The sequence below is a fragment of the Podarcis cretensis genome, assembly GCF_951804945.1.
Source record: "Podarcis cretensis genome assembly, chromosome: 6".
Taxonomy (NCBI): Eukaryota; Metazoa; Chordata; class Lepidosauria; order Squamata; family Lacertidae; genus Podarcis; species Podarcis cretensis.
The window spans coordinates 52504077-52515324 of NC_137175.1; the positions used below are offsets into that span (position 1 = coordinate 52504077).

Below are 11248 nucleotides of genomic sequence, written 5' to 3' on the forward strand. Positions count from 1 at the left end.
AAACATACTGGGAGCCAATGTAGGTCTTTCAAGACCGGTGTTATATGGTCTCAGCGGCCGCTCCCAGTCACCAGTCTAACTGCCGCATTCTGGATTAGTTGTAGTTTCCGAGTCACCTTCAAAGGTAGCCCCACGTAGAGTGCATTGCAGTAGTCCAAGCGGGAGATAACCAGAGCATGCACCACTCTGGCGAGACAGTCCGCAGGCAGATAGGGTCTCAGCCTACGTACCAGATGGAGCTGGTAAACAGCTGCCCTGGACACAGATTTGTTCAGAAGTGTTCAGAATATGTTTTTTTTAAAAAAAATCAGAGAAAGAAGGAAAAGAACAGAGGGTTATGGAACAAATGGATGTATGACCATGGTGCCATAACGTCCTCTCCCGCTTTCTCCTTGTGGCAGGAACAAGTGTGCCTCTGTTAGGATAACTAACCTATGGTGAAAATTAAGATAGAGACTCAGTCTGTCAGGAAGGATTAAATCAGCTTCATTTATATGCTAGGGTGTATGGTGTAATACCTCTGGTGGAGGACATGTTGTGCTCCTTCTGGGGTAGTTTCTCCAACTTTGGTCCCCACCCTGCACTCAACTGTGGCTCCTAGAAGCTGTCAGCATATGACAGCAGCCACACTCCAGGAAAGGGCTTTGACTGGCCAGCTAAGCAAGGTGAGGGTAGTCGATGGGTCTCAAACTCCCAATGAGTTAGGGTCTTCCCCTGCATGCAAAGACAGTCTCTGGCAGATTGAGCAGACGAGACCAATAGTGGGTCCAACAGTCAAGAAGGTGGTTTCTGCATGTGCTGTAGAGGGAAGTGAGGGGCAGATGGGGCTCATAAACCTAGGAAGGTAGCCCATCTAGGAGAAAGAAAACTCTGATCCTAATCCACCTCTGCCTTGCAAAAGAAAAGACTGAGGAGTGAACCCTACACAAATCCAAAGTGGAATCCTTAAGAGGGTTGGATGGCACCTTGTATGCCTTCTTCTGGCAACTCCTTCAGCCAAGCTGGTGTCAAATGTATTGCTCTGCTTTCCTTTGGTCCACATCAGTGAGGCCAAGAGGGGGGTTTTGTTGTCTAGGCAGCCCAGGACCTCCATACACACTGCCCAGGCTTGTGCCCCAGAGAGGTCACTTCGGTGCTGCTAACCCAGAGGTTTGACTTCACCCCCAAAGGTGCACTCCACTGTCTTTCAGGATAGGCAGATGCCAATAGTATTCTGAACCCATAAAGCCTACAGTCCAGTTTATACTTAAAACACATCTTGAGTGTATTTGAAAAATGTACTCATTAGTATGATGACTGAATGCAGTTAAACTGGTTTTGTGAGACATGAACAAGCCTAGCCTCCTCTCAGTTTTGCACATTGCCTCCTTCCCACATGTACAGGACGTTCTGAGGAGAACTTCAAAAGCTTTCACTTCTATTTTTGAATAACCATATCTTATTATGAAATTTGTACCCAACCAATTGTGGTCATTCTTAACTATGGCTAGTTTCAGAGACGCTAACTTCAAACCAAATTTCCTGAAGCTGGTTTACTTGAAACTAGCCACAATTAAGATTAACCTCCATTTGTTCTGTTTGGAAGGTTTAATTAAAAGAAGGAGAGAGAGCAGGAACCCAGAAGTCTAGGCTCATGGATGTCACACTAAACATAGGTTAGTGCAGGAGCAAGGAATCTTTTTCAACCCTTGAGTCAAGCCTAGTTAAGTCTCATGCTCTAGCGACCAAACTATCTTACTGTATCTAATGAAGATTCAGTGAAACCAGTGTTAGAAACTCATATATATAAGCTAGGCGCCAAATGGCTCCTTAAACCAGGATTACAGTCACCAAAATGGAATGTCTATTGCCATTTTCAGGCCAGGCAGTTCAAAAGTCGTATTTTTCAATATGACTTTTTGGTTCCTTAAAATTCAATCTGATTGTACAGATAAAATATAAGAGATACAATTCTACAGAATGTGTTGTGTGTGAAAACAGTCAAGATCCAAGGATGGTGGAGATGTCAGGCACCATCCTGGTCCCTGGGCATCTTCACTTGGTCGCAAGTGGCCAATAGTCAGGTGCAAAATGCACATGGTGAATTTTGAACACTGAGTGAAATCCACAGGTGCTATCCTTAACTGCAGGGTGCAGAACTTTTTTGGCCCAGAAGACCAGATCTTTATCTTCCTCCACTGCCACAGGCTGTGCTCAGTGCTTCCCAAGCACTGGGCTTGCGAAGCACTTTGCACAGAGCTTCTGAACTGCCCGACAATCAGCATACCTGTCAGTCAGCTCAGGACAGCAATACCTCAAGGACTGCCTCTATCCATATGAACCTACCCAGACACTGCAATCATCATCTGAGGCCCTTCTCCATATGCCTCCTCCATAAGAGGTCTGCAGGGTGACAACACGAGAATGGGCCTTTCCTGCAGTGGCTGCCTTGCTGGTGGAATGCTTTCCCCAGAGAGGTTTGGCAGACACCGTCATTATACACCTTTAGGTGCCAGGCAAAAATATTCCTCTTCAACCAGGCTTTGGGCTGATTAATATTCTACGGCCTTTTAAATGTGTTTTTTTTGGGGGGGGCTACTGGTTTGTGGGGAGGAAGTTGTTCTCGTTTTATTATGTATTTTGTGTTTTTTATCTTATATTTTTACATTGTGAAACTGCCCTGATATCTAAGGTATACTAAACAAATACATACATAAATAAATAAACAAACAAATTCATATAAATGTATGTCATATAAATGTAAATATGGCTTGCCCAAAATAGTCTCATAGGCCAAATGGGGAGGACTGGTGAGCCAAATTTCACCTGCACACCTTATGTTACCCCAACACAAAATACTGGAACCGTGCACAATTTATATTTTGTCTCTTGATGCAGACAAAACTCCCTACATCAAAGCAACTATGTGTGTACCATAATTAATAGAGCCAAAATGAAGCTAGGCATTAAAATGTTCTTTTAAGGAATAAACCCAAATGTGAAATCCTTCATCCAAAAGAGGTATTGGAACAGGATTCAGTTGCACGGGGGGGGGGGGGGGGAGTGGTTAGAGAAGAGGTCCAACATTGTTATTCTATCAGCTTGGTAAACCTATATGGATATTCCTAGCTGATCACATTTATTTTCTTTTTACAGTACTAAAACAGGTTTCTACATCTAGTTATACACTTCAGATTCCAGTAACTTCCATTATATGGTACAATCCTACATATGGCTATGGGCAAAAATTGCTAACTACCCTGGTTTAGAGTTAGTATAGAGGAATAGCAGGGCATCTGTGCATTTAACAGCTGTGTGGCAGGCAGAAATTCTAGTGTGGAAATACAATTGTGGGGAAAGCCTCAACTAATGGCATTCTGTCAGACATCTTAGCGCTTGTATGTGGCCCCTAATTTATTTGGCTCCTCTGTACCACCTGCAAAGTGGTCACTGGTTTGCCTATGATAAACATGCAAATTTTATGGAAATCAATGGCCTCTTGCCAGTAAGGTGGAGGGACTAAATAACATGCAGTGTACTAGGAACAGAAAACCCTACTGGCACCCATGAGCCATCTTCTGAATAAGTGAATCATTATGGTCAAAATGTTCACTGAACATTTTATATGCAGGAAATGTAGAACTGACCTACTGTAAAGCAATAGAATATGTAAGTAAATATTCCATCCTATAACTGAAGAATCAGGTTAAAAACTTTATTTAAAAAATCAACTTAGCTTCAGGAGCATATCTGAAACCACAGGTTTTCTTACCACTCCTCAGTGAGCCATTCACTTAACAACTTTTGGCACATCGATTATTTTTCAAACAATATAATGAGCAAAATCTCACATGCCAAACTTACATACAAGTGTCCTGAGCATTAAAAAGGACTACAAAAAATGTTTTAAGTAACACTACAAAAATAGAAAAATGTCTTACAAGGCAACTATTTTCAGAAACTCCCTAACAAAACTCCTCCTCCTAGCCACCCACTATCCCATTTGAGATAAAGTACAATTCAGTTAACCATGTCTCTGCTAGATCCTCAAGACAAACCTGTGTAGATTTCAAATTGTGCTGTAGAGATCCCCGAAACTTTTCATAAATTCCCAATGACAAAATCAATAATGAAAGCTAAGCTTTCCTGAAGCACAGTATAGCCACAACTGTTTATTAAGTGTTGGCGCATTCTGGAGTGTGTTCTTAGTTCGTGTAGAATGATTGTAAGGCCCAACTAGATTATCCAACACCACACACAAAGTGTGTGACTAAACACACAATTCAGCTACAGTGGTACCTCGGGTTACCGACAGTTCAGGTTACCGACACTTCAGGTTACAGGCTCTGCTAACCCAGAAATAGTACCTCGGGTTAAGAACTTTGCTTCAGGATGAGAACAGAAATCGTGCAGCAGCAGCAGCAGCAGCAGCAGCAGCAGTGGGAGGCCCCATTAGCTAAAGTGGTGCTTCAGGTTAAGAATAGTTTCAGGTTAAGAACGGACCTCCAGAACGAATTAAGTTCTTAATCCGAGGTACCACTGTACTCTACAACACACAAAGATATTCTTCAGCAAACAAATTAATGTGGAAACAAACTCTGGAAGCCACTGAACTAGAGGCAACATCACACAAGCCTGGCAATGGTATAGCAGAGAAATCTAATTCAATAATCATGGCAAGCTAGAAAGAATGCTAACTCACACCTCTCCATCAATATATCAATACAGTGGTACCTCGGGTTAAGAACTTTGCTTCAGCATGAGAACAGAAATTGCACTGCGGCGGCAGCAAGAGAAAGATAGCTAATGGATTTCTGTTCTCATGCTGAAGAAAAGTTCTTAACCCGAGGTACTATTTCTGGGTTAGCGGAGTCTGTAACCTGAAGCGTCTGTAACCTGAAGCATCTGTAACCCGAGGTACCACTGTACATGCCTTTCTATGTGAGATTCTTATAAATGGAAATGTGGTAAACAGTGTACACTGTGAAGGCAAGTACTGACAGAGTGATCCTCCCAACAATGTTTTACTCAGAAAGACATCTCACTCAATTCAACGGGATTGAATTCCTGGTAAATGGTTTAAGATTGCAGCCTAAATGTGCAGTGGTAGGCTCCTTGTCCTTGTGTTTCCCCAAAAGTATACTCCCCCAAAGTCCACATACCCACTTTTATATATTTTAATATTTACCACCCATCCATGCTTCTATTCCTCAGTTACTGGTAAAGTTTATGCATGTGTGTGAATATAGATTAAATGGTTAGTTTTTTCCAACTCTAGAATTCCATGGAACACCTGCAGCTGTATCAAATACAACCCTTAAATATTTAAAAAGAAATAATTTAATTAACAACCCCAGTCTACCCATCACCCCAATTCCTCCTGTCACTACAGTCCATTGCCTTAGATTCTGGCTTGGTCTCTACCAGATCTCAATTCTCAATGCATCCATACCTGACATAACCCAAACATAGCAGCATCACTTCTGACCCAAGTCTTAATGCTACACTGGCACACCTCTCTTGCCTCACTCTTCCAACTCCAGCTTTTCTCAACCTTGGATCCACAAAATGATGTGGTACTACAACTCCCATCATCCTTAGACAGCAAGACCAGTGGTCAGGGATCAAAGGAGTTGTAGTCCAGCAACATCTGGGGACCCAAGGTTGAGAAAGGCTGAGCTAGATCCTTTGTGCAGTATAGGAACAACCTATAACCCAATTAAACCAAAACCCCTTGCTTCCAACCCTTGGCCCAATGCAGTCTGCCTTCTAGATCCGATATACCCTCGTGTCTCAACACTACAAGAAGATCCTAGGCACAGGGGGGAAATACTGCACCAAAGGCATCCAGCCCCCTCCCCGCAAACCACGGCATTGCTACTCCGTGTTCGCAGTCTCCTATGCAAATTCCTCTATGCTCAATGGCACGCGAGCACACACCGGCTAGCACAGGCCCAGCACCCCCCAATGCACCTTTGCCAGCCAGGCCTTACTGGGTTCTCCCTTGCATCTACCTCAGCCCATCCCCCCCACTCGATCTTGATAACTCCGTTTCCCAAGCGCGTCCCGCCCGCGCTGACAGGGGCACCGGCGTCCCTTGATCCAAATACTCGGTGAGATCCCCCTCAGCCCGTCGCTCCAGGCCGAGCTCTGCCGCCCAATGCCGCCTGCTCAGCTCCCCCAACCCTGGCCGTAGGGCCCAAGCGGGCCCTTAAAGCCCCATCCAACACGCCCCTCAGCTCCACGCCCCTTAGGTATCTCCCTATCTAGCGACACCCGACACCCCCGCCCCCCAGGACGGCCCCGGCCACCCCCATCCCTCAGCACCACGAGTCCCCAACAGCAACCACTCACCTTCGCGCCCTCTGACCCTCGAACTCACTCTAAGCGGCAGCCGTAGCAACCAACCACAACTGCGGTTCCCGCCCTAAGGGGCGGGATTCCCGGATTCGGACATGCGTACACCAAGTTTGCCGCGCGCCGCTCTCTCCTGTGGCGTCGTGGGAAATGTAGTTTTCAGACCTTTCAGCAAAGCGGGGAGGCGGAGATGTGTGTGGCTGGAAGCATCCCGGAGCTCGCCCTTCCAGAGAAGGCAGGAACCCTTGGAATGGAGATTAAAGTTATGGCACGGAAACTGCTTTTAACACACGGGTTTCATATCATTATGTGCGCTCAGATTTGGCTTCAGCAAATCTTTTGAATTTTAGATTCCAAGCACTTTGTTTTAATTCAGACTTCTCGTTGCAGGACATTTCTCTTTATTGGGGAAAGCCTCACAAAAGTAAGCATATTTAGAATTGGGTTAATAGTCTTTAAAGGTGTGTTATGTGTATTTAAATATATGCTAGTGAATTTTCTTAGAAGTTTTATATTTTTGTACTTTAAATATTAACTTTAAAAGTTTTATGTAATGCAAACATAAAGTATGTATATAATAAAGTTTAATTTTAAGAGGGGATAAACCAAGAGTTTTAAATGAATTGTCAAATCTTGTTCTCCTTGGGATAGCACCCTTTTAGATAAGACAATAGCTCATCCCCATGTGTCAGTGATTTTGTATTTACACACCTTTATATTTAATGCCTCTTTATTATCTACCTTTTTTATAACTTTTCAGTCTAGTAACATGTTAACAGTTTAAAACTGTTGAGCAATACATCCCTTTTACTACTTAATAAGTAAGAGGAAAATATAAAACATATGTAGGATACGTTCCCATTTTTAATGGAAGGTGAGAGGCAAGAGTTTTTTGTGGCTACCCATTGAAGATGTGTCTAACCTAGTTTTTAAGACTGCAATCCTAATTATGTCTACTGAGAAGTAAATCCTGTTAAATTCAATAGGGTTTACTCTCCAGTAAGCGAAGTTAGGATTGCAATCTAATACAGTAGTATTATGTTATACTATTATTTATTTTTGTCCTGTTTTGTGGCCCAAAGGCTCCCAAAGAGGCAACCAGCATATCAATGGGACACACACACACACACACACACACACACACTAAATACAACACATAAATCAAAATAATCTAAAATAGCAAAATTACCAAATAACCCCCAATCTCATTGGATAGTGCCAATATAGACATGTCTACTCAGAGGTAACCCAAATGGGGCTTATTCTCAGAAAATTGCAGCCTTAAATAGCAACCCTATACTCCAACAGGGTAGAACACAACAGTAAATCAACCACAGCATCTGAAACTCTGTAGGCTCAAAGAATCATAGCATTGCAGAGTTGGAAGCGAGCCCAAGGGTCATCTAGTCCAACCCCCTGCAATGCAGGAACCTCAACTAGATCATACATGACAGATGGCCATCCAACATCTGCTTAAAAAGCTCCATTGATGGAGTCCACCCCCTCCAGAGGGAGTCTCTTCCACTGCTGAATAGCTCTTACTGTGAGAAAGTTCTTCTTGATCTTTAGTCTTGATCTCCTTTCTTATAACTTGATTTCACTGGTTTGGGTCCTACCCTCCAGAGGAGGGAGAAACAAGCTTGCTCCCTGTGATAGCCCTTAGATATTTGAAGATGGCTATCACACCTCCTCTCAGTCTTTCTTACCCAGGCTAAACATATCCAACTTCCTCAACCACTCCTCATGAGGCTTAGTTTCTAAGCCCTTTATAATCTTAGTTGCCCTCTGCACATGCTCCAGCTTGTCAATATCCTTCTTAAACTGTTGTGACCAGAACTGGACACGGTACTCCAGGTGTGGTCTGACCAAAGCAGAATAGAGCAGAACTATTATTTCCCTTGATCAGGACACTATACTGGAATAGTATTAACCCACAATGCCATTGAAGACAGAATCAGGATTCAAGATGATCTTAAGAGATTGTAGAACTGGGCCCAAACTAACAGAATGAATTTCAGTAGGGACAAAGGGACTTGGGTAGGAAGAAACTGCTGTAGAAATATGTTATGATGCAGAGAGGGGAACCCATAACATAATATAGACAGAAAAGTAAGAAATGGAGCTTACCTCTCGCCTCATTATGTTTGACACACACACAAAAAAAGAAGACAGAATGGCATTGAGAAATAAAGGGTCTCATTGTTATCTCCAGCAAAACTCAACTCCCTTTCTGTCTCTCTGTACACACATAGACCCAGAGGAATAAAGAGGGTTAATGCTGGTAGCAAAGTTCCTGGCATGGTCTAGTGTTCTGCTATGTCCAGTATCAGTGTGTGGCACCATCAGGCCAACGCTGTGGCCCCAGCATCCCCGCATCCCACAAGGCCCACTGTTCTCATTCAAATGTATTTGTTTACACCTTCAGTCATTTAAGGGACCTGTGCCTAAACCATCACTACTATCTTAATTCCCTCACAGTGCCTCTGGACTCCTGACATTGCTTCAGCTTGTGACTCTACATTCCAGCCCAGAGGAATGAAGATGGTGACAGATGCATTCTTCTGGTCTGGTGCTCCCCTCAGCACCAGCAATATATCCAACTACATTCTGCTTGGAGAAGACCCATTAGTGGATCTAATATGATCATGCTTATTGACTTAATTGGGTCTACTCTGATCAGGACTAGCACTGGATGCAGCCTCTAATGTAGAAGCATATCTTTCAGTAACATCTTCTTTCCCCCTCTTCCACATCTGAATGTAGCAAGGAGAACAGACGTCAGAAAGGAAAAATGTGGGTTAAAAATATACATAACGCCTTTCAAAATAAAATTATTCCCAGGGCAGTTTACATAGTTATTTATTTATTTATTACATTTATATACCACCAGGACTTTTTTCAGCTGCAATTCACTGGAACTCAGTTCTGACACCTCATAGATGGCTCATATTGCCATTATAAGAGAACAAGGGAGGTGTTCCCTTATACACTTCTTTTTCCAGAAAAATAGTACTGTATACAGTACCACCTTTTCCTCCAAGGAGCTCAAGGTGGTACACAATTCAAACTCCCCCCAATAAAACTACTTAAAATATAATAATCATTTCAACACAGTAAAATATTGTTAAAAGCAATATGCCAAACAGTAGTTCAGCAGAGTACTGAATAGCATAATACGAGTTTGTGCTAATTCTGTTTTACTGCTTCACTACTTTAACACTGTGCACTTTCTTATTCCTGATTCTTATATTTTCTTGGTTCTATTTCTGGCATCTATTTTGCAGAGCCTAACCTCTCATCTACATTTTCCATGTACGGTAATCACCTTTGATTTTATTCTCAACTTGGCTTGAACCTATGATTCCTGACTGTCTGGTTACTATCTTTGGCCCACTCCTGTTATCTCCATGCTAGGTGCAGTAGTATCTTTAGTTACAACCTGTGTCATACCAGGAAGGGCTAAAGAGGAACAGGCAAACTGAATTAAATTTGGGCAGGGCTGACCAGGCAGTCAGTCATAGGCACTGTCAGTGCATCCTATGTATTGGAAGACATCTAATTCTCTGATCAATGGTTTGGTTTGAGGATTAGGAATGAACCTTATGGGCAGGTGCTCTCTTCTTCCCTCACATTGCTTTGATTAATAGAACTTCCTGATTTGTCAAACATTTTGCTGCACACTGTGGTTTGAACAATCTCTCAGGTAATTCTTTATCTTCCAAACTATAGTTTGTAGGACTGTAGAACAAAATATCTGGATGCATTTTATTTCTCTTGGAATCCTGGAGGACCTCTGATTATTACATGGGATTTGGCCCTCTCAAGAGAGGTTTCATAGGGATTGGCCAGAGCTGTTATGAGGAACTGAAGACCAAAGAGCCAACTATGGCTCTTCTGGATGAAAAATAGAGTATGGAGCAACCGTCCTCCACTATCTGAGGCCTCTTAAAGAAGGATTTGTGGTGGGTCCTATATCAAGAAAAGCTGTTAAAAGCACAGGAACTGTGCCAGATTGGGTGCGGGGGGAGTCCTCTTGTAGAAAAGGCTTTGTTTTAAAGCAGCTTAATTAAAATTATGCGTAAGGGTTACAACAGATAAAGTTATATGTTCAAGAGGTAATATAATTTGGCAGAATAAGGGCAAGATCTCGTATTTTAACAGCACTCAAGTCAGTGGGAGGGTGAAAAGCAGGGAAAGAGATGGAATAACTTGAAAGAGCTTTGTATGCTCTTTGGCAGTTTTGGTCCTATGCTGGGAAATTGGGATGGGATTTAGGAAGCACGGGAAATTGCAACCGATGGCTGCCATTGCCTCAGGCCAGGGTGGTCTGCCATAGGTCCCCCACCAAATTTAGTACTATCCCATGGAGAATTAAACTTAGAGCTCTTCAAGAGCTTCAGCATCAGCCAGAATGGATTACACAACCGTCTTGTTTCTGAAAACAATTTCTGTATGCCAGCACAATCACTTTGGCTGAGTACAAATATTGTGATGATGTCTGTAATACCCATAAGGAGAAATATTATATTATGCTATGTTCTGTTTAACAAGTTAATAATGTGTCGGACCAAATCCTTAAGTTCCTAACTTTGCCAGTGGGACTAATTAACCATCTTGGAGGGAATACTAATATTCACAGTGAACATTTTTATATTCTTGTTGTTTCTTGCAACCATGCCTTTAACTGCAATGCGTTTGGCTTAGAGACATTACTTTGAAGATATTTATTGCCTATTTTCTCTCCTCAGTTTTTCTGCTGCTTTAATTTCCAACAAGATATTATGAGAAGTGACATCAGTAATAACTGTCACAGAGTAAAGGTGTTTTCTATGTGTTGATGTTAGAAAGAAGATGCAATCCCACAGATCTGTCCAATACCCCTGAGAATGGCTGTAGCATGAAAAATGGAAAA

The 11248-nt window shown here is 42.6% G+C and overlaps 1 protein-coding gene across 1 annotated transcript in view; it reads right to left on the reverse strand.

The window, feature by feature from the left end:
- The window catches only part of ERI3 (ERI1 exoribonuclease family member 3), a 200039-nt gene extending 193683 nt beyond the window's left edge, over positions 1 to 6356 (reverse strand). The window contains exon 1 of the mRNA XM_079980539.1: positions 6334 to 6356. The gene's annotated coding sequence lies outside the window, so the exon portion shown is untranslated. The remainder of the gene's footprint in view (positions 1 to 6333) is intronic.
- Positions 6357 to 11248: the final 4892 nt, after the last annotated feature.